This window comes from Cylas formicarius, unplaced genomic scaffold (assembly GCF_029955315.1).
Source record: "Cylas formicarius isolate icCylForm1 unplaced genomic scaffold, icCylForm1.1 PGA_scaffold_1__22_contigs__length_36826433, whole genome shotgun sequence".
Taxonomy (NCBI): domain Eukaryota; kingdom Metazoa; phylum Arthropoda; class Insecta; order Coleoptera; family Brentidae; genus Cylas; species Cylas formicarius.
The window spans coordinates 24,060,745-24,085,663 of NW_026844264.1; the positions used below are offsets into that span (position 1 = coordinate 24,060,745).

The window sequence follows — 24,919 nt, forward strand, 5'->3', positions numbered from 1 at the left end:
TTTTTTCACAACTGTAAGGGCTAACAACATATTTAAACCAACAAATAACAGTTAAGTATACAAATTCATAAAAATTATAAATATATTTTAAAATTCGAATCTTCAGGTAGTTGCATTGATTGATTCTTGGTTACTGCGTTCTTTCAAATGATTAAAAATATCTCGGACTCAAAATCTAGGACCTTTCATTTTCATGACAGAACACGCTTAAACCATTCTAGTCACCATAAATAATAATCCTATAAACAATATAAAACAAAAAAAATATATTGCTTAATAAAATGGTTAAATAAAAAAGCCTTCACTGGTTTGGGATGTTATCACTAGTAAATATATCATTTTTTATTTTGTCGAATTACCTATACAATTTCGATAGGTCGCGTCGCAAAACGAATATTTGTCTCGCTTTAGCATATATCCGAACTAAGCTTTGCTGATTGTACCATGCAACTTTGCTCACTTTCTTAAGAGAACATTTATATATGATAAATGTTCAGAAAAGTTGTAGCCTTAAAGGAAGACGGACATTTTTAACTTATCCTTTTCATTACAGAGGGATGAAAATGCCTCCTTCTTGTACACTTTGATGATTGAACCATAGAATTTCGCTCAGTTTCTCAAAAGAACATTAAAAAAAAAACACAATTCTATTTACTTGTCAGGAAAGCTTTGAGGGAAGGAGGGAGCTGAAAGCCCAAAAAATCGAAAGCTGTATTAAGGTGCGCTTGATTTAGCAAATTTAACCGAAGGGGTATTATCACTGCACCAGATGAATTGAATTGCAACAAGTGCTCTTTGGGGTTAAGATTCTCTGAACAAATTTGTGAAAAGATCGGTGCACAGATGATTAAATAATCCAATATCGGTGGCGTCTCCAAACGCATTTCGCGAGGGGATACAATTTTCAATTAAACTAAACCAAAATAGCTCTCCCGACGAGCACCGAGTCCGAACGGGATAGAGCCCCTCCGCGGCTGCCCTACCCTGAGCACCGAAAAGGGGAGTCATCCCCCAGCAGTGTTGTAGCCGTGTCGACTACTCGACTTGTACAATTCACAAATTGCTTTTCAATATAACTCTCCCTCGGAGTGGAGCCGGAGTGAACCGACCGACGCTCTGGTTGCCTCAGTAGTCTGCGGTCCGCGTCGGTAGACGTATCTCGCTGCTCTCTCTCTCTGTCTTACCCATTTTGTCGTTTCACGCTCGACATCTCGGACAGAGAGTACGCTGTTTGGTTGCCAGTTAAAAATACCAAGCTAGTCGGATTAAAATAAGGATTCCTGTGTCTTGTAGCCCTTAACGTCGTGTTTATGCGATCGGATACATGTAAATGTGAACTCTGGTGTGTTTGTGATCTTTGGTTTTGTTTTTTGTTTGTTTGTTTGTCTGTTGTTGACCAAATTTTGGCGGCCAAATGGATTGTTGGTGCACTATCCTATAAATGTAAGTATTTTTGCTACGGATGGATGGATTGTTTAGTCGGTTAGTCGTTGTGGTGTTTCTTGTTCATATTTCGAGTGTAGCGTCATCCTGTTGTTTATTTAATAATGCAGACTACCAAATTTGAAACAAAAAATTTCCATTAAGTAGTTATTTTTAATAAATGAAAAGTTAATGTGGAATTTTAGGGCCGCTATGTTTTATTTCCTTTGTGTAATGGGTCGTCAAGGAACCATTGATTATTGGGCAGCTGCATGGGCCTAGGGTATGTCAAATTTTTAATGATCTTCATTAAACGCCGCAGTTTTCAAAGTACTTTCCCAAAAGCGCGCTCTTCTTGATGTAATCTTCGGTGTTGCCGAGCTTTCCCGCGTTTCCCCATCGATTTGAATATTTCAAAGTTTTCTGCTAAATGCGAAATAATAATCGCGTATTATACTTTAGAGGTTCCTTGATATATTTATTAAGGATGGGTCTTTTTCTATTTACCTATATACTGTGTTTTCGTAAACAATGTTATTTTTATTACATTATTTCACCGACATGGCGTAAAGTGAAATGCATTTCTTTGGAAATTGTGTTATAAAAGTAAATAATTTTCAGTTATGACATTTCATCGCCTTTGATTATTAGTGATTTAAGAGCATTTCGAAAAGTTTCCGATTTTTAAAAAAACATCGATAAGTAAACACTTTGACAAATGTCATTAGCCGTAAATATAATGCATATCAACATATTAACGAAAAACCAACTGAGGTGTGGCGAAAGACAGATTTAATCCCTTAGTAGTAAATCAAATAACTATTTTGAACTGCAACTTTTAGACGGGCATATGTAATGCGTTCAAATTTCGGTGATTACCTTTTACCTTCTTTCTCACAGCTGTTAAATCAAATGGTCCAAATTTAAATCACATTATAAATATCTAGATCCAACGGCATCATTATTTCTCCATATCAGTTATCTGTCGAAAATTAAACCCAATCTACTGTAGTCTGTTTCGGCATGTCGGCTGTGGAAAATATGTTTCTTCTATTTATGTCCACTATTCCCAAGTTTCCTATGCTGTCGGTAGCAAAGATAGATAGATAAATATTTTTATTCACAAAGCCCAGTAAGTATACAATAGATGTTTTTTCTGTAAAAAGAAGTACAGTATATTATAAAGATACATGAAATTGGGTGTATAAACAATATGATAGCCACATATAAAACAGTGCCGGCATATATATAACGAACGAAAATATTTCCGAGCGACAGTACAACAATATTGACAACTATTCTAGAAACTCGTCAGGACACTTTCATAATGTACGCTTCAAATTTTTTCGATTTTACAGATAATGTTTTTATGCTTGTAGGTAGGAAATTATAATAATACGGTCCTGCGCAACATGTGCTTGGGTTTTGACTTCAGAAGATGTTCTCTATTTCGAGTATTATAACCGCGGACATCAGTCTGTTTCTTATGGGAGTCTTTGTCTTGTGAGTGAGTATTCTTGCCTCGAAGGTAGTTTAAAGATTATCCCAAGTATCCTTATTTCTGAATGAACACCCTCTTCGCATCACTTCGCGTCCCCAGTTTATAATATTATACGAAATAGACGAGCAAGCTGAGGCATAATAGAAAGTCAACATGGGCCTTCCAAAAAAAGACTCTGATTGTTAATATTGCAAAAAACGTTTTGCTCAATTTATTACAATTAATATCCACGTCCTAGTCCTTTTTTAGGAAAGCATCGATATAAGAACCGAGAAACTTTCTTGTGTGGTTTAATCCCAAGCGTGAACCAGCAAAGCTGAATTCCAAGTTAGGCAAAGGTGTAACATCCTGACCAGTGAATTCAATCACGACTCTCGTCCCCAAATTTATAATCAAATGATTCTGCTTGTAAAAATCAACAAATTGTGGCACAACACTGGGGAACCTATTGATGACCTCCTGAGCAAAGGGCTGACATATCCACAAGAGTCCTCCATCGAGGAGTATTTTAAATGCTACTAGCTTTGTATTTCAACAGTATTAGTCCGTAGAATATTAGCTTTTTCACCAAACCTTTGCTTTAGACATTCCGAAGTATTTAATCATAATGTGTGGTGCAGCTGTTTCGGATCAATTAGCATCAACAGCTCAGACTCTTCAGGAAACTACACTGTCGAATTTTAATACAAAAGACTGTCAACATATCACCTCAAATATACAGGTTAATGTGAATTTATTTTCCAAAAAAAATGTTTATAATTTTAATCAGCTTACTAAAGAGAACTTCGCAGATTGAACTCCTCCAAAAATAAGGTTTTCCCTTTTTCCTTGTATGTGAAGCGTACTTTAATTGTGATTGCTGTAGTTCGTCTCGATTTATTCGTGAAAAACTCCATTGCAATTTGTTAACTTTAGTAACAATACGCCTCCGACAATAAGGTTGCGATCAGCTTCCCGAATACATCTCACGGTCGGAAAAACTCCGTATCCAAATTAACTATAAACTAAAGTTTAGTCACCTATTGTGCTTGTTTGTAGTTTAATGAAGTGCAATTTCCTTCGTTCATTCTCTGCCGCTTAGTAAATCCGGCGAGCTTTGAGCCAATTTACTGCGACAATTTAATTACGCCCGAGCTTAAAATTATGAATAAAATGTTTAAAAGTTAATTGTTTGCGCGGATGTGTGCGACTGTGTGTATCCATAAATGAATACGTCGAGTTTAATTGAAAAGTTTCATTTATTTCGAATTAGTTTCGTAATAAAATAATTTATTTTGAATTCGTCTGGTGTGACCGGCGAACGAATGGAGACAATGATGGGCTAATATGAAATAAAAAAAAAAACGCGGCTCATTTGAATATTTTAAAACTAGATGTTGAGTTACAGTTACATATCACCGCAGAAATCGCTGACAACATGACAACAGCGTACATTTCCGTCGTCTTCTTTGATTCGAAGAGTCCCAGCGCATCTTTGTTACACTCCAGGTTTCCCTAATGGACGGATAATATTTTTCGTTATCAGTATATGTTTACATATAGCCATTTTTCACCGTTTTCTGTACACCGGCAGCGATATCTATGTAAACTTATTCAACTTAATATAGTGGCAATACCTATGCTGTAATAATATTTGCCACTTTACAAACTTAATATTATTAATAGCTTTAAGGCGAAAATAATGTTCTCGCCAATGGATTCTTATTTTTCTGGTCAGTATCTTTCACTATTACGACCTCGGCTCTGTGCGAACAGCATAAAGTATTGTCTCTCTCTGTTCAGTGCTGCTCATGTCAATTAGCAATTAGTCAATTAGAGTTTAATGAATGCTAGCGAAATAATGGTGAATACACTCTATAAAAAAGCCCACTGCCGCTTTTTTTATTGATAAACAACTAACCTAAGGCGGTTTTTTGATAAGACATAAGAGTAAGTTCTAAGTTCGGTTTTAACACAAGACAATAGAAGTAGTATTACAGGTTTCTGGGTTACTATTTTTCAACTAAAAGTTGCTACGAAGCACCCGGCCCAGCGGCTGAGCAATTACAATCGCATGGAAAGCATGGATTGCTCTAAGTATAGTTGAGAAAGAACAATTTCCACATGAAATCGAAGAGCAAGTAGGCTTTCGAAGTAATCGATATTATTTGGATGCTACTAAATGAAAAGACAGTTGTAATCAACAGAGAAATCCATTTACTTTTCGTAGATCTTACCAAGAATAAAACTTGGTTCGACGCTATCTAAAATCTCACAATATCCAAAGCATGTTGCCTGCGGCGTACGTTTTTTTAAGATCTACCTCAAGTACTCCCAAAATGGAGAAGGTCGAAGAACCCTATACACCCTCCATGTTGCAGACGATCAAGATTTATGACCACTCGACTTCTAGGAATGTTAGTTAACAAATGAAAGACCGAATGTATGTGTTTAGGGCAAGAACCTCAAATAACCATGTAGAAATAGGAACATATCACAAGTTCCTAACAACTCAAACCGACAGAACGGGTATAACAAAAAGTTAGGTCTAGGAAGGAATACTGAAAGGTGGAAAGGTCATCGGATGTCTAAACTCAGTATTATGGTCATCAAGTTTATCACGCGAAAAAAAGCAACTGATATATAACTCTATCCTTAACATCGTAGTAGAAAATGGAGCGGTGGCTTATGGCCTTAGAGATGGATTTCTTCCGAAGATCGGTAGGAAAGTCAAAGATGGAGAGTGACGAACGATTAAATAAGGTATTGCTAATATGGACCCCACCAGAAAGGAGGAAAAGAGAAATATCAAAGACAACATGGGTCGGTGGCATAAGAGTGGCTATGTTAGAGCAAAACCTAAAACTAACCAAGAGACTGCGATGATAAAAGATGCTGGATGCTGGAAACCGGAAGGTGCAGGGCGCTGTAAATCGGGCTTATGACATATTATGCTGAGATGGCATTGCGCTTTTGCGCGTTTGCTAGAGAAGTAAGTTAGAATAAAATCGGTTATAATACAACCAAAAATATAGTGCATTTATTGCTTTGACGTTTTAAGTATTTTACAGTTCCTTAACCGCAGACCTTCGTAGGACCGTGGTAAAATCCATTCCAACAGATGTTTATTCTGCACTAAGTATATCTTGCCTGGGATAGACTGTAATGAATAGAAACTTAAAATTTTTATTTGAAACGTAAATGGACCGTTTTAAATTTGATTAAGCATTGGTGCTGCGGGGAAATGATCCTTCCAGTAAGTACGTATTTATGCACTTGATTCTCGAGCTTTGACTCTGCCAGGCTGTTTTCTCTGGATAGTTCAAAGGGTAAGGGTAAGTACCTGTACTCTATTTATCTGGCAGGTAAGTTTGAAAATAATCGTTTTTTTCTTGTGTGCTTGTCCTTAACATTCTTCTTCTTGTATTTTTGTGTCTTCTACATTCTTCGATTTATAAGCAACAGACTTTTTTTAAGACTATAGTTTATATTCGCGGTAAATATTTATTAGAATGTTACAATTAAGCATTTTTTGAAAGATCCTTTTGTTTAACGCTTTAAAATGTCGAGACCGTGGAATGATGTAGATGTTCCCCAGTTACAGGAAGACATGGAAAACAACGTAGAATTTGAAGACGAAGTAGAGATGTTACTCGAATCTGATGACAATTTAGAAGACGAGCTACCTCAGCAAATAAAAAACGGATCCATTTGTCTTCGGATTCTAAACACATTGTTTTGACTGTTTACAATTTTATAGGAAATTCAGAAGGGGACGAAAGAGCAGCAATAAAAACAAGTGACATGACCAAAGTTCCGAAGTCAACTGTAGGAAAAATTGTTGAGAGTTTTTAAAGTGCAACACGCAGATCTAATTAGCGTATAATCTACGACGCTTATAAAGTGAAGTGTTTTGACCCTAGAAGAACTGCATAAAAAAGTACTGACAGAGTCGTTGAAAATGGATTTTCTGCACGATTTTTTATGACATAATTTATTATTATTATATTTAATATTTTGTATAGTAATAAATAATACTATGTAGAAATGTAATGAAATAGAACGTAATAAATAGTTACTTTGTACTATTTTTTTATGTACATGTTTCAAGAATTGTTCGTCGAAAAAAATAGAAACCGTACATAAATCCTGCTTGTTAGTTACGAGTAAGGGTCTGCTCGGCAGGGTTTTCTATTAGGGGTTGCGGTTTTGGAGTAATAAACAGTAGGCAACGTTAATCACTCGGTGGTCGATTGTAAAAGCACTATGTTTCTGGTCGAAGTATAGAGGCATGTGAAACTAAATGTCTTTGCTGTAAAAAAAATATTATTATCAAAGTTTACAAAATAATATAATAATAAGAATAATATAAAAGTTGGCCACGCTGGTACCCACCTATCCTTCCCCCGCACCGCTGATGCTGTTGAGAATTAGAATCCTTATATGGTGGATTTTTAGATTATGGGTGCGCACAAACTTTAGCAAATACAATTTACTGTCTTTCGTAGATCGGTTTGACAAACTTTAATTATTAAATCACTATACTGCAGCGGGCGATACACTAATACAAATGATTTTTTTGTTTTTTTTCAGTACTTGCAGAGGTTCATAGAAAGCGAAAAGTATAGTTGTGAAAGATCTCTGATCTTCTAAAACAACTAATCAGTAGCCAAGTAAATTAATTCGGTAACAATGACCTACGCAAACTTGCTCAAAAAAATGAAGAAATTTTCTTGTTGCGCTTCAAGCGACACCAGTTGAAGTTTATTACAGCATCTTTCTCGCTATAAAACCAACAAGCTATAGTTAAACATAATAAGTCGTAAATCTTTATAAAACTGAGTGAATATTTCTATACCTGCTCCGTTTTATACGAACCTCGTTCTAGACCAGGTGCATCGACTGGGCTGGTGCCTGCCGCTTAAAAAAAAATATTTTCGTGTCATTTTACTACCTGGGTATAGGGTACCGGGTACCTTTAAATAGAGGAATTCCGTGCGACGGATATCGCTATTATGAAATGTAAAAATTTGTGTGTTGTGTGCGTTTAAAAAATATATGCATCGCTAAATATAAAACACACAATTTACAAAGGTGACTAAGCATCTTTTTTATATCAATTGGACTATAGGGCGCTGTGGCCCGAGAAACACATCAGATGTTTCGTTCGCCTGGATGAACTGCTACAAGGTTTTATTTAGTTCACTACAACTTGGATTGGTGGGTAATACTGAAGGGTTCCTCGATAAGCAGACGTTTGCTATGCGTTTATTGGAAACCGAAATAGAAACTTCAATTTTTGGTTTTTTATTTGCTGACAATTCGCATCTGAAAAATGTAATAAGTTTTATTTTATAAAGCCATATAAAGTTAGGAAAAAATTGTTACCACTTTCTTCATTGCAAGCTTTAAATGCTTGTATATACCAAATATTTAATATACACACTTTACTTTTTTTTTAATGCTTAAGTACTGCTCACCCAAAAGGAAAGGAAATTGGCTCACTTAGGCACTTTTTTTAAATTTAAAACATGGCTTCTTTCGCGTGTTCCATGTTGTCAAATAAAACATTGTTTTATTTGAAGTGGGCATCCCTTCTCAATACTTGATATTATGCATCTTCAACGCCATAATAGGTGACACGGAAATTAAGTTCCAATAATCAATGAAAAGAATAGACGATAGGTGTAAATAATAAACCGTACGTGATGATTGAAAGAGAGCAGGGCAATTTTCACACATTTTTAGAGGCATTTTGAGTTAATGTCTTTGAGTGTAATATATTTTGTTGTCTTTATTACAGTGTTGAAATTATTATGCAAGTAATTAGGTATCGTACCCTCATTTCAATTGGATTCCGGAATAATCTCGGATTGAACCTTCGTATATTGGCCTGCGGAAACCGAAAGTCATTCGACGTGGATAGCCCTTATTAAAATTGTTGAATTAACGAATGGGGATATTCTTTTGTTTCCCCTTAATATCGTTTTAAACAGATTTCTTAGTCAGTAAAAGATGCATTGTTTGGTTAAGTAGGCTTAAATATTGTGCTCGTTAGAGTTAAAAATGTAGGTATATTAATGCCTAAGTTATTGACCTATTGGAGTAAACTTCAAAAAGAATGAAAACAGGCCCCTGTGAAAATTGAAGATTTTCCGTTACGTAAATATGTAGTTTACAGTCGCACAATTTCCCCACAACTTATTATTATCGATTGTGATAATAAACATTTTGTAGTTTTGGTCCGATCCTAATAGCTCCAACTTTTGCTGACAATGAAAGGAATCAGATGTATATCGAATTCTTTGGCATCTTGAATTCTTAAACTAATACCATATCAAGAAATGCCAATTGGCCATTATTCTTTTTCTATAAGCAAAATCGATAGTCGGAAATTTGCTAAAGTTAAAAGAAATCCTATTTGCATTTTCCCATCAAAACAGTGAATACATCAACATTTCTGTTAGGTGTTTATATGACAATAAAGTACATGCTATGTTGGTTCATGAAGGTGTTAGCAGTTAATTTACCGATCAGTTTCAGCATTGAAAGCTGTTGCCTCTTATTACTAACACAGTTCAATTAAATAAAGATGTCCATCCCTCCTAGCAAGGAAAAATCTTAGGGAAATACTGAAATTCCTCTTTGCCCTTATTTTTAAAATGTCCCGAATTTAGTTCAGCAAATTCCTGTTTTCCGATATAATGGTTAGAATAGAGTAGAAAATAGATACCCAAGAAAAAATCGAAATAATATGTAAAAAATTTACTACAGAAAAGGCGCAAATCAAGATAACGGTATAAAGTGTAAATTTATCATAAGAATTCTCCGAAAAAAGAACACGTTGGATATCCGCGATGTAACACACAGCGGCAGAAAAAGAGATATTTCCAGACTATAATTACTGGAGATCGGAGGTGCCGTGTCTTACATTTTCCTCTACGCGGACGATGATTTATACATGGCCGGCAAATGAACGAGTGATTTACTGCGAACGGGGCCCGAAAAACGCACGGAAAATTGTTTTGTAACCTTAGTCGTCATAATTCTCGGTTATAGTCTGCGGATTTTTTAATTGGGAGCCGTATAATTGAATTTGCTGCGTGCGACGAATGTACGTGCTATGAGAACGTATACGAGACGTATTCTTTTTTTTTGTGAGAAAGTGTAGTTGTGATCGTTCGTTTTGCAGATTTTGTCCTCGGGTATATCTTGGTAATAGTATAACTATAATTCCAGTGTACGCTGAAAACTATGGAAGCTACCTGTCAATATGTTAATAATACATAATGGAAGGTTGCAAATGACTGCTGTCTTAGCTTTGATTAATTTGCTTAGTAGATAGAAATGCACGTTTGCGGAGTACTGTAAATAATGGGAATTTTAGGTATGGTCTGTTTATAGATATAAGAAAGTGACCAATTGCTTTTGAATGGGATTATCCTAGGGTGGTCATTAACAAACAATGCAATAAGGTTATTACCTAAGGTTTCGGAATTTAAATACAGGTAAAATTGTGGTCCGTAATAGAAAATAATTTTTACCTACCTGTGTTTAATATTCTTTGGTATGGTATACTACTTAGTTTGAGTTTATTAGTAATCATTCTTATTTCGTGTGTAATACAGCGTGTGTTGAATCGTGTGCAAATTATGCAAAATATGTGTGAGTCTTGTGTATCTCAGGAGATGCTCCCGCCCAAATGTAGAAAACACTATTCTATTGAGACTAAGGAAGTAATAAGCAATGTTTATTTGACTCTCATTGAACGTGGTGCCAGCAATCAAGCATCTTTAGAAGAAACGCCCACATTAACGAAAATTCCAACATGAACTGTTTGGAAAATTGTGAATAATCCCATTTCAGCGAGGAAAAAAAGAAGCGATGCTGAGATTTTCTCGAGTGTAGATGAAAATGATCAAAATGTAATACGGCTTAAAATTTACCAGTTATACGAGGAACAAAGCGTGCCTACATTAGATATCTTAATTAAGAGGCTTCAAAAAAATTTAACCGGTGTTAAATGTGGCAGAACTACCTTATGGAAGTGTATTCAACACATGGGTTTTAGATTAAAAAAAATTGACAAAAGGCAAGTTTTAATGGCATGGAAGACACCACCACTGATTTATTCGAAAGTTGGTTTAAAAACAAAGTAGTTCCAAACATTCCTCCCAATAACGTAATTGTAATGTACAATGCAAGTTATCACAGTAGACAGTTGACTAAAACTCCTTCCTCGGGTGACACAAAAGCAACAATCCAAAACTACATGTATAATAACGACATTTATTTTCACGAAGATTATACCAAAAAGCAATTAATTGAGGTTCTACAAGCTTGAACCTACAAAAGGAATACATCTGTGATAACTATGCAAAAAATCTAAAGCATACAGTTTTAAGGATTCCACCTGAACATGTTTGGTACCAACTGAAATCTGCCATTTGTCGTAACAATGTTTTTCATCGTGTTAACTCCAATGTCCTCAAACTTATAGAAACCGAAGATTTTAACATTCCTCCAGAAAGTTGGGCAAATTCTGTTAAACATATAGAAAAAGCAGAACAATCGTATGTCCATATTGCAAATAATATAGAACAAATAATAATTAGAACAGGCGATGAGAGCGATAGTGATACTGGTATATTATGTGAATAATTTTAAGTAATTTAAGTAGGTAATAAAAATAATTTGTAATTTTATTTTAGATTTAAACATAAATACATAAATAAATAAATAAATATTGTTTAGTATCTTTCCTAACAAAATCCCAAATAATTGAATTCTAAGTAAAGTACGGACCTGTTCGGCCATATTTCATTCTTACAGCTTGCCCGGGTCTTTCCTTAATTCGTATCAGTTAGTCACTTTCTTATATCTATGACCAGACTTTACTTATTTAATGAGAAGTTTGTAAACGGTGTAATGTCCTACTCCATAATGTCAACGTAGGATTTCTTTGATGCTCTGATACAATTCTCGAAATATTGCTTTTTGTCACACTACAAGCATTATGCTTGCTTGCCACAGTACCTTCGCTAAGCGCAACGAATCAAATGGACGAAGAGTCTTGCATGAACGCTTAGCCAAAGTTTTATAATTCCACATGGTTTCAAGTCCATCCATTCATCCGAGTACCGGAAACGTTCAAATTGGCTGGCGACGTTGTTTAATGAAGCTGACGTTTTAAAGTGATCCGCACGCCAGATCAGTGCACTACTGGACGATCGTTGGAATTTTAATTTTAGCTCTGTCATATCTCGTCATATTTTTGTTGACTGAGAAGTACCACTTGATTTTCCAGCTGAGGTTCACTTGTCGACCCATCCAACAATTTATAATATATATTTCGGCTTCCTGTATTTTTGTACGATAGAACGGCATTAATTAGTTATCGCATTTCTTCCGTGATCAGGGGTTGTTTTTACTGGTTAACAAGATAAACAAAGCGATAAGTAATTTTACTGCCACTTATTTTTAAGGTAATATTTATTGCTATATCAAATAATGTTATAAACCCCACAACCCTGAAGGACTGACTTGATGCCTTTGGTTTAAGGTAATTGGCGCGAGTACTCACTACAGTATTAGTATTGATCAATTCTTGGAAACCACATAAGAAAAAGAAAAAATGTGTATCACGGCACCAAACTAACCAAAACTTCTATCTTTATGATGCAAGCCATGCATAATTAGAATGGAGTCTTTCTAAGATGTTTGTTGTGACTAACCATTTTACTTAACACAACATATTTGACACTTAATATTCTGGCATTCGCTTTCTAACTTTTTCTAAAGACAAAATAGTCTACGAGAGCTCAACTCGAATGCCACTGGACCATTGAAATTGGTTATTGTTAATACTAAGATAACTTTTTTATTACGGATTTGTTGCTTTATGGATAATACTCGCAAAAATTTTCAATGACCAATTAGAGTCAGATAATCGCAAAAAGGCGATACCCGTGTCATTGAAATTTCGCGTAAACGGAAATATAAAAAAAAATAAAAACCGAATAAAAAAAAACGCAGACGACGCGAAATTTTAATCCGGCCTGGCTTAAATGAAAACTGAGATAAAAACGGTGTAGTATGTAAATAAGATCCAGATTATTCGAGTTTCTGATTCAAAATGGTGACAAAAGGAACGAAGAATAAAAATTGTGGTATTTTTATTGGCCGCATTTATGTAAATTTACGTGATAATCTCGGAATATCTTCCGGTAAAATTTTCTAATTGATGGAGTACATCCTTTGAGGCGATCGGTTAATTGAAATTGTCGTTTTTCGGATGGGGATTATAAATAAGAGGTGTAAAAGCCATTAATAATTTAGACGCGTTGCGGTCATTCGTTTTTTATTTTATCGGTATGGAATATCTGTTCGTCAATGTTTTCGTCCATCGTATATACTCGTAATTTCTAAAAAATTGTTCATGGTATGTACAACTGAAACTGCAATTGCAATTTATGACAATGGTTCACGGATGTCGTTAAAATAATATAAGCGAAGTGAAATCAGTGTAGAAAATGTGGAGAGCTGAGCGGCAACCAAGGAACCATTAGTTTATTTTTGTAACTGGTCCAGCGTCTTTTCTGGTTGGATTCCCTCGTGGAATCTTAATTAAGATTAATAGCGGGTTCATTAGATTTTTGTTTGACATCGTGTGTATTTTTAGTATTCTGCTTCCATTTCTTTTTGTCACAGTGTAGTTACTTCATCTTGCATAGCACCTCGTTCAGTATCTTATGACCTGCTTGCTTTTGCTGATATCCGAAATGCAAACGACAAATTTGTCTTTAGTTTAGTTACTTGTAACAGGAATTTAAAACTTGGGTAACGCCGAGTGTAGCCCAAATATAATATTTATATGAAATATATTATTTCCCCAACGAAAATTTCTTTTATTAATGACCGGAATTACTGCGGATCATGCTGCCGATATTTTATAGACCAGAAAATTACCTAAGGCGCCTAAGTAGCTCGGTATAGTGAGTCGAATTACTATAATTACAGGAAAAGAAAATCTTTGTTGCTGCCGTCGTTAGTAAACGAAAATCAATCGGTAATTTCCATTTATTTTATTAATTCAAAACTTCATTGCTAATACGTTCCTAAAATGTACAACCTCTTTACTGTGACAACAGAACCTAAAAATTTAAAAATATACTCTGTGCTTACTCGTAAATAGTCTCAAATTATCGTATACATTCTGTTCTTATCCACTAGAGAAGTTTTTTTCGGTATTTGTTACTCGGGACGGTGGTCTTGCACCAAAATGAACGTTTTTTTTTTCTTTAACTGGCATCAATTATAATTTTAACTTTAGATTTTCACAAATTTGTGAAATTCCATTTTTATTTTTAATTCCTAGGAATTCTTCTGAAATTCTCCCCTCTGTAATCAGTTGGAGATCCTCTGAAATTCCTTCAAATTATACACCATCAAAACTGCATAATTTTAAAAAGTATAAACAAATTTGCAGTAGTTTCGTACACATCTTGCCACAATGTTTTATTAAAGATCTGTTGAAACCTTGTTTCGAACGGACCAACAGTGTAATATAGTTTTTAGTTTTTAGCATACACAAAAATATGCACCTTTTTGCACTCCCTACTCTAAAATATCGCATTTTACACCGACAGAGCGTACGGAAAGAGCCATGTTAAGACTTCTTTACCCACGGTCACGACCCACTTAGAATAATTCCGGTATTTTAATCACGGTTTTGGGACCAATCGGCACATTTTGGCTATGGTGTTCTGGTTAGTTGTTTGTTAGTTCTAACGGTGACGTCACACGTCACTCAGTGAATGTATCCGTGTTGTTTTGCAAAAATCTTACCTATTTTAGTCGTAGAAGAACTATGGTAGTATAGTAGATGCTATTGAAATTCCAGCTTTAAAATTAAAGTTTTTGGAAATGCCATTTTTAATTGCAGCTTCAATCCTAAAATGTTGGGTTAATATTTTCATTTTCATTCGCAGTGATTTGACAGAGTCTTATCTACTTCAAGAATGTTTGGCATAAGGGACATTGCTAAACAACCAATATTCTGGATATTTCATATCAAAGTACATTAATTTCACGCATTTATAGGGGAAATTTGCGATTTTTTGTTCAATTGAGAGGGATAATTGTTAAGTTATTTTAAAAATAACTGTTAAAACGATGTCTCGTTATAAGTAATTTTAAAAATGGTTCTAATTTAGTTTGAAAAGTGTAATTACACGCATTAGCGATCTTAACTCAGCGCAATGTGTAACCTCGGTTTTCATTAATTTCGGTGCCTGAGAGAAAAAAAAACGACCCAACACCGGATTCCAGGTGTAAAACAATTAAGCCGTAATTACTTTAGGATCGATCCATCTAATTTTAAAAACTAATTACGTTCGCCCTTCTCGAAACACAATTACCGTCCATTCCTACCCCTGTGCTGCTTGCGGGGCGAAAAAATAATATAATAATACCGTTTCCACCCCGTCCGTCGGTGTGCGTATGAGTGTGGAGGGGTCGGTTTAACCGACTCGATCCCTCACCCTCAGCGGTATAAATCCTGTTCTTATTGCAACAGTTATTGTAATGCAATATTGCTTATAACGGGAGAGCTTAGAGAGCAATGCATGGTAATTTATCGCTTTTAATATGCAGAATTTATCAATTCGGAAACGCGAGTACGGCCCGTTGCCAGTTTTAATACAGGGGAAATTAAAGTTTATTAAGAACACTCCGCATTGCGTTTTTTGAGTGCTCAAATTTGCAGTCTTTTAGGATTTTGCTTACCATTTTTCAAGTTTTATAACGTTAAGATAAAAAGTAGTTACCACATCATTTAACTGATGCAAGAATTTTGATATATTTCAAGAATTAGTGACAAGTTTGCTCACTAGGTTTCACACAACTATAAGATTTCACAATGATTTTAATGATTTTACTGATTTTAAAAAATCATTTTCAAGTCATGTGGAAATTGTTTGTATTGCACCGTAAAAACTATTTTGAAACCTACTTTTCTTCAAAAAGTGGCAAACCGTTTTGTTAGTTTTGGTTAGTTAAAATAATAAATTTTGTAAAAACCATACATTTTCCCAGCGCACATAAAATTAAAAAATACTTTATAAGTATATTGTGCATGTTTCCGTATACACTGCACTTAAATTATCGTATCACATACCCAGGATCTGATTTGTTAGTAGTTTACATTAATTTGAGGTAATGAGAATTTATTTGTCTCGAGTTTGGAGGTATTTAGGGTGTTTTTTTTCGATGTATAAAACTTTAAGTTGCAATAAAACAACGATGAATTATTCGATTGACATGAATTTTATTTATCCGAAAGATAATCTTGTGGCATTACATTTTAAATATGATTTCTGGTATATGACCGCCACGTCTGGCGCGGATGTAGTCCAATCTGGACGTCCAATTTTCGATTACTTTTTCCAACATTTGTGGCCGTATATCGGCAATAACACGGCGAATGTTGTCTTCCAAATGGTCAAGCATTTGTGGCTTATCCGCATAGACCAATGACTTTACATAGCCCCACAGAAAGTAGTCTAACGGTGTTAAATCACAAATTAGGCGGTCAGCAAACGTGTCTTTCAATAAATCGATTGTGGCACAAGCTGTGTGACATGTTGCGCCGTCTTGTTGAAACCACATCTTCTGGACATCATGGTTATTCAATTCAGGAATGAAAGAGTTAGTAATCATAGCTCTATACCGATCATCATTGACTGTAACGTTCTGGCCATCATCGTTTTTGAAGAAGTACGGACCAATGATTCCACCAGCCCATAAAGCGCACCAAACAGTCAGTTTTTCTGGATGTAACGGTGTTTCGACATACACTTGCTTCGCTCCAAATGCGGCAGTTTTGTTTGTTGACGTAGCCATTCAACCAGAAGTGCGCTAAACAAAATTCGCTTATGAAAATCGGGAACAACGGCAATCTCGCAATTGCACTATTTGCAAGCGTTGTTCAAGCGTGAGTCTATTCATGATGAGTTGCCGAACCAAACTGAGAATAAATCACTTGACAGCTGTTAAATCGGTCGCCATCTTGAATAGTAATGCCAACTTAAAGTTCTATACATCGAAAAAAAAACACCCATTACTAAGATAATAATGAACGAACGTATCTAAATTAATCAGGATATTCGTACGGTCAACAGCCATTGGCTGTCGATCTTCCACTAGTTTAAAATCACCTTTCAAAGTAACCTCTAGCCCGATTTGGATAACGGTTTGCCTTCGCAGTTCCATTCTAAAAGCTTGCTTATGTCCACTCTTCCAGCTCCAATCTTGTCTTTGGTCCTCGGTCCTTTGACTCCCGTTCGACTTACGGTATAGCTTATCCTCCTTCTCTGACCTCTCTGAGTGACAAACGTACCAGTAGGGGCTGCACCTACGAGTACCATTATATAATTATTAACACAGACCAACAATTTTTAAACTTTTGAAACTTGATTTCGATTTGATTCTTTATAATTTAATACAATAAATAATGAATTTAAATTTAAATCTGGCAAGTATTTTCCTCTATCACGTAAGATTTTTTATCAACATTAAAAGAGTTAATAAATGAAGGTTTCTGTTGATTTAAACATTATTTTAATTAGTAGAAAAACAAAAACCGAATTAAAAAATCTATATTAAATAACAAAGTATTAAATAATAGTTAAGCCTATTTACTTTTGGAAGATCTCTAGATCTCTAGAAAGTAGTCCAGAGGTAAGTGCAAAAAGTATTTTTTTTATACCGATATTGCATACTATTTCCGTAAATTTCTCTAACATGTTTTCCACAATGTCTTTATAATTTGCGTATTTGTTGTTTCCTTGAAACATCAGAAAATGAAATTGAAAAGGTTGCATCTTTTCAGATTCGATCATGGTGTTCACAATGTCGTAATCTTCTCTTAATCGCCTTATTTGAGGACCTACAAAAATTCCTTCCTTTAAGTTTGCATCTGAGAGAGCGGGAAATTTCCAAATAGGTATTTAAAACATGCTCCGTCTTTATTTAAAGGTTTGACGTATTGCTTCATCAGTACTAATTTAATATGCAATACGAGAGTTAAATTAACACTTCGTACAGATTTTATCTTTTTGTGCCAGTAAATTTTTGTTTTGAAGTTCAGAAACAAAAAAAATCGGAAAGAACCTTAGGTCTCTCTAACTCTTTCACTGAGTCATTAAATTCTGACTGTGGTAAAATAACTATGGCAATGTTTTGACTACATAACTGGGAATCCCAGGAACTATATTTTACTTTCCAGGATTCCCCGCCAATATTCTGTTAATTTATGTAAAATGTAGAATGTTATGAGATGTTCCTATTTTTAAAACAATAAATATGACATCACAAAAATTAATTCAAAAATGTTGAGTGATAAAAACATAAAAAGATTGTTTTTCTATTAGTTTAGTCCCTATAATTCTAAAAATATGAAATATATTGGCCTTATTAATCAGACGTGACAAGCTTGGTTATGGTTATGAGCGAAACTGTCAAGGATTATTCATACTTAACCTATGAGATATTTTTGAAATAGTAGTAACCAATAATAATGATTATAATTCTAAATATATGTAGAGATTTCTTTACCTAATCATTTAAGAAAAAACAAGCACATAAATTCCAAAATGTTTCCTATAATTGAGTGAAACTTTTTCCCGAAACCTATGGAGTGTTTTTTTAGGCCGTCATTCATATTATTATAAAGAGTAATATTATATTACTATTATTAATTTTATTAACCCGCAACAAATTTAATTCGTTTATTTTCGATGATAATCTAAGCGAGTGTTATTAATTTTGAACTCTACCTCTAAAAAGCAATGAGCGACAATTTATTGCCACGTAGTCTATGACAATAACTAGAAACCGAGTTTTAACACCAAACAAAAAGTTGTTATTACAAAAAGTATATATCAATGTTAAATTTTACGTCAAACAGGAAAACTGGACCAATCAGAGAGAATATTAATAAAAGCTGGAAATTTTTCCTTAATATTCTATAGACAGGTAGTAGAAATCCTGGTTGAAATATCTTGCTCATACAAGTATATATTTTTTAATGCAAATAAGATTAAAAGTAATTGGTTTTATTTATGAAAATGCGCGTTAATGTTAATTAATATGATAATAAGTCTTTACAAGAAACGAAGAAAGTCAAAGATATTTTGTAAAATGTATTGTATTTAGTTTTGATTTTTAATTATAGAACCTTACAGTTTTATTAAATCAGCTTCTGATATGGTAATAAGGTCGATAATCTTTTAGACAAAAATTGTTATGATATAAATTATAAAAGCCTAAATGGGCCTCGCGCCTAATTATTATTTACAACTAACCAAAAAGGAAGGAAAACTACTTTATCTAATCAACACAATAGGAAATTACAAAGGAAGGTCATTTTAAATATTATTTATCGTATGCATAAATTTGATTCGCTCATCTGAAACTACTTTCTATGTTAACGGACTTCTCGTCCCACGCATGTTGCGTGTAGTGTGTGAGGTCTCCATACCGGAACCGTTCTCTTTATCTCGGCTACGAATCGCCTCAACGAATAAATAAGACTGTTGGTTTCGGGAATTATGAAAATAAATGCAAATTAAGTCGTAGAAACCGCAATTTCCATTATTTATTCGTTAAATAGCCTGATCAGTTGGATCACATTTTTTTTTTAAACTTGATGCTTTTGAATTTTCTGAATCACTGAATCTACCTACTTCTTATTTGTCTACTTAATGACAATACGTTTATGTTTATCCTCTTACCTCCGATAATTATGTTAATACTTCTGACGTTTTTCTATTCTCCATATTACGGCCTGTGTTGGTAAAACTTTGATTTTTATTTAAAAAATCAAAAATCATTGATTTTTTTTTAAATCACGATATATTTTAATTGTTTTTTTTTTAATTTCATAAGAATATATATTTCTAGTTTTTTTTTGTGGCAATTACAAAATATTTTAAACCCACTCTAAACAGTATAGTATAATAAGCACACAAAGTATTCGTCGAAATATTCGAAAATTGTAGATATGGCATGCCTGCAAGTGTTTTGTGCTTTGGAGCGTTTTTTCTGGAATACCGAGCAGCAATCATTATAATGACTTTTTTCACAGGTGTCTCTCAACCCTAAGTTTCAGTCATTAAATTATAAATTGAGTTTTTTTTAAATTCTTTATTAACTCCGAGCCATTAATTATCAATGTTGGGAAAACTTTGATTTTTATTTAAAAAATCAAAAAACATTGATTTAAAATATAAGTCATGAATTTTTTGATTTTAATTGACTTTTTTTTTTAATTTCATAAGAATATATATTTCTAGTTTTTTTTTTGTAGCAATTACAAAATATTTTAAACCCACTCTAAACAGTATAGTATAATAAACACACTAAGTATTCGTCAGCACACGCTTTTTGCAAGACAATTTATGTCGCTACCTGTTTTTTCCCGAATTATAAATTGTCGTTATCGAATACGTCTCGCTTATCAAAGGAGTGAAGCTAGTGGAAAATAGACTATTAGGTGAAAACATTTAAATATCTGGCGAAAAGAAAATAGCACATGGCAGTTTTACATTAAAACAACAGATCCAAATAAATTTGGGTGTAGAGCGATTTGTAAAATCTGCAAGAAAGACGTTCAAGGGATAGTTCAAAAACCTAAAGCACACCATGATGTTTGTGATAATAAGCAGCAGGTAACGAATACAGGTAGGTAAATAATATTTTGTTTTATTATTACTTATTTTAATTCTATTTAACTTTCCGTCTCGTAAAACGTAGAATTCTGGTATTCACAAAAACTAGTTCAAAAGAATCAAGGCGTTTATTATTTAAAAAACGTCAAGTCCAATTTGTCTTTTCTTGCCAACATTTGAATTCATGCATATTTTATTTATGTTAATGTTTATAATTTTTAGATACTTACTTAATTTTTATATTTTACGATACATAAAAAAAGGGTTTCCCACTGGTTCTTATTTCTTTATCTTATGCAAGAATGTACACGATTTTCAACGTATTAAAAAAAAGTTAACCTTATAAATTTAATGAAATCCAATAGACCCTTTACTATTTTTTTAAAGGAAAACTGGGCGTATTTGGTCATTTATTAACACTGGTATTAATTTTATAAATTATGTTTTTAATGTTTTTATGTTCTTTTTAGTCACTCGAATGCCGTTTGACACTTCTGTAGATCTTGCTACTACATCGTCCGCCGGGAGTTCCACGACAGTCACGACAGATTTGTCAAGACTTTGGAAATCTCCGCGAAGTCTAAACGAACGAAAAAGAAAAAAAAAACTCAGCCTAATTTGAGTAGTTCGTAATGCGAACATGAACAGCCGAAAAAGTAAAGATTGGCAAACAAATAGCAAAGGCATTTTTTCTTCTAATTCAATTATTAACACCTGGTTTTACGCTGCCATCAAGAAAAACGTTTAGGTGACATCTATGAGGAGGAGAAAGCAAAATGTTTTTCTTCTCTGTCAGGACAATGTGTGAGTAAGTGCTTGACTGGTGGTCAAACGTCCCCTATGTGCAATAATAAGTACTGAAGATGGACCAGCGCTACTTTACAAAACTATTGACACTTACTAAGGAAAAACCTCATAGTTCGCAATATTTCACTGAAGCAGTTTGTGACCTAATTTCTTCATGTCAATCACAATATGACTGCAAGTTAAACAACAACAAACAACGAGAATGGAGAAGCAAAAATAATATTATTATGTTATGTGTCTTATTTATTTAGTTTTACTTTTTGTGTGTTATAATATTTTTACGTTGTTCTTTTTGTGTGGGTCCCAATAAAAAAAAAGATTAAAAAAAATAGCAGTTTGATTTGAATCATGATTTTAAATTTAAAAAGATCAAATAATTTACATCATGACTTTAATCGTGATTAAAATCAGCACAACCCTTACTATGGCTATTATCAGTTTTCTCCTTGCAACCACGATCTCTCAAATACTATACATCAGAAATTTACAAAGTACTCTTTACATTAAAAATTTGAGCTTTAAAGTTTGAACAGAACGCAGGTATAAAAGTAAAGAAGTCTGCAATAGGGTTTGCAATACAATTAATATTTATGTATTTGTTTGGCTAAATATCTCTGTCATCGCCGTGATTATAGTTATTTACTTCATAGAAGCTCTTAGCTTACAGTATTGCACATTCTGAACGGGTTCGAAATATTATCTCTGGCAGCGATTAAAACGTTATTGTCGCATCGAACAGAATAAAAAATTTATTACCAATTTTATTGTTTTATAATCTCTTGACTAACGGAGCTTCAGTCATCAGTTACTTCTTATAGTCCCTTAGGTAGTTGATCTTCATGCCTATTGTTTATATTTTTTGTATAATTAAATATATATAGAGATCTGTCGATTGCAAATTATCAAGATTAATAATTAATTTGTGGTTTTAAATATTGACAAGAAGAAACGAAATCAAATTAAAGAGTTTTTTGTAGACCACCCGGCTAAATGAAACATGCCAATTTTAAAATATATCGCACTGGGTATTGGTACCGCCCTATCTGGATGTCGGTCACCTCAAATTTAAGACCTTTAGCCTGCCCAGGTCGTCGATTCCATTGGCGTACTGCCGATTTTATTTTGAAATCGCTTTTTGTCGGATGGAACATACTAAATAATTTTGATATATCTCAACAATTTATTTCGAATTTTTCTGTTGCTACATTATCCTCATGCAAAACATTTTGTGAACCTTGCCACAAGAAGTATCTTGCAGCTTTAATGTCTGAAATGGGCTATTGTTGAAATTATAGTAACCAACATTTTAGACAACTAATAGTATTGAAGTCTTAATGCCAATTAAGACTAATTTTAAAAAAGACACGTTAGAGACGTTCTAGAAGGGTACAGCAGATGCCTGATAGGAATCACGGAATATCTCCAAAATTTACGGATTTTTCATGGCATTTTCCAAGTCTGAATAAACTTTGAAGCATGCACTATTGATATACATTTGTTATTAAAAGGTAGCATATTTTCATCTCTATGTTTCTTTTGTAAAAGCACCATGATCTTATGATTACACAGTTTAATTTTATTAAAAAAATGCGACATTGAAAGTAATTTGTAAAAATTATAAAAAAAAATTGGCTTGATTACGATACAGGAAAGAGCTGTACGTATTGAGTTGTTCGGAAAGTCATTTCGTTTTTTTTGGGGAACATGAAAGACAGTTTTCGTATAATGAATAAATATTTTATTAAATTATATATTGGCCATTCTGGTCCAACACCTTTTGCCATCTTTCTGACAGTAACATAATTCCCTTCTCATAAAAGTTTTGGTCCTTGCTGGCAAAAAACTGGTTCAGGTGGTTTTTGACATCTTCATTTGAGGTAAAGGTTTTGCCATCCAAAAAATTTTGCAGGGACCGGAACAAATAGTAGTCGGAAGGCGCCAGATCTGGAGAATATGGTGGATGTTGCAGTACGTCCCATTCAAGCTGTAAAAGTTTTTGGCGAGTGACCAAACTTGTGTGAGGTCTCGCATTATCCTGGTGGAACACTACACCCTTCCTGTTGATTAATTCGGGCCTCTTCTCTTTAAGTGAATCATTCAATTTGTCCAGTTGATGACAATAGACTTCTGAATTAATCGTTGTATTGTCCGGCAAAAGCTCAAAAAAAACAAAGGATTAATCGTTGTATTGTCCGGCAAAAGCTCAAAAAAAACGATTCCTTTGACATCCCAAGAAACGGAGAGCATCACCTTTTTTTGGTGAATGTTGGCTTTTGACACGCTTTGAGCCGGTTCATCTTTTCTGCTCCATGACCTCTTGCGTTTAACATTGTTGTATACAACCCATTTTTCGTCCGCAGTAATAATCCGCTTCAAAAATGGATCATTTTCTTGACGTTTGAGGAGCGAATCACACACGTCAACGCGACGACACAAATTTCGCTCCGTAAGGACATGGGGCACCCACACATCGAGCTTCGAGGTTAAGCCCATGCCTTTCAAATGGCCATAAACAGTCGAATTCGACAAATTTAATCTCTCACCGATCTCTCGTGTGGTTATTCGCCGATTTGCATCAACTAATGCCTTTATCGCATCTTTGTCAGCTTCGACCGGCCTTCCAGACCGTGGTGCATCTTCGACATCAAAATTGCCGGATCGAAATTTTGCAAACCAGTTCTGGCACTGGCGTACTGTTAACACGCCTTCTCCATACACATCCGTCAATTTTTTTCTCGCTTGGACAGCATTTTTACCTTTTTTTGAAGTAAAAAAGTAAAATATGACGAAAATGCTGCTTATTGCTCTCCATATTTAAAAGGGCACCAACCAAAAACTACTGCGTAGAATTAATAGAACTTTTTCACACACAAGCCTTGCAATATCAGCTCTCAAGACATATAATGGTTATGCGGCTTAAGTGTGAAGTTGGTTTCGAAAAAACGTAATTAAGTCCTCTGACGGGAAAAAACGAAATGACTTTCCGAACAACCTTATACGTACTTTTATTCAGTCTTTAAAGGATCAAAGTTAGTTGACTTGCTAAGTATAATCTAAACTCGATTGTAAATGTATGTGCTAAGAATAGCAGTGCGAAGTTATTAATGAATGATGTAATTGTAATATTTCTATGATATTTGTTGTGTCGACAGCAGCTTCAAGTTCAACAAGATAAAAAGAAATATTCTAATTTCTACGACACTGCTTTTAAGCGCGATGGGAACCCAGGACAAATGAAATAGCAATAAGGAAAACTTGACATTTAAAATTGGTTTTAAAATTCTAGGTAAACCGGTCGGCTGTTATTAAGTTGACCCAAATTATACGGTCTATAACTTCGGCAAATACCCAACCAAAGGAAAAAGAATCCCATCGTTTTAATACTCACCCTCCCCTTTCACTTTTACCCGACTAGGAAACTGAACCCCATACTTACAAGAGAGCGCACGTCGTGTTTAGGCATTGGGGACTTTCAATTTAA

At 34.2% G+C, this 24,919-nt stretch overlaps 1 protein-coding gene across 3 annotated transcripts in view; it reads left to right on the forward strand.

The window, feature by feature from the left end:
* LOC132697193 (LIM domain only protein 3) overlaps positions 1-24,919 on the forward strand; it is a 304,634-nt gene that overhangs the window by 205,524 nt on the left and 74,191 nt on the right. Inside the window, exon 1 of one of the 3 annotated variants that reach the window (XM_060662500.1) lies at positions 1,145-1,443. The exons of the other annotated variants lie outside the window; for them this stretch is intronic. The gene's annotated coding sequence lies outside the window, so the exon portion shown is untranslated. Of the gene's footprint in view, positions 1-1,144; positions 1,444-24,919 lie in introns of those variants that run through there. 3 annotated transcript variants of the gene reach the window in all.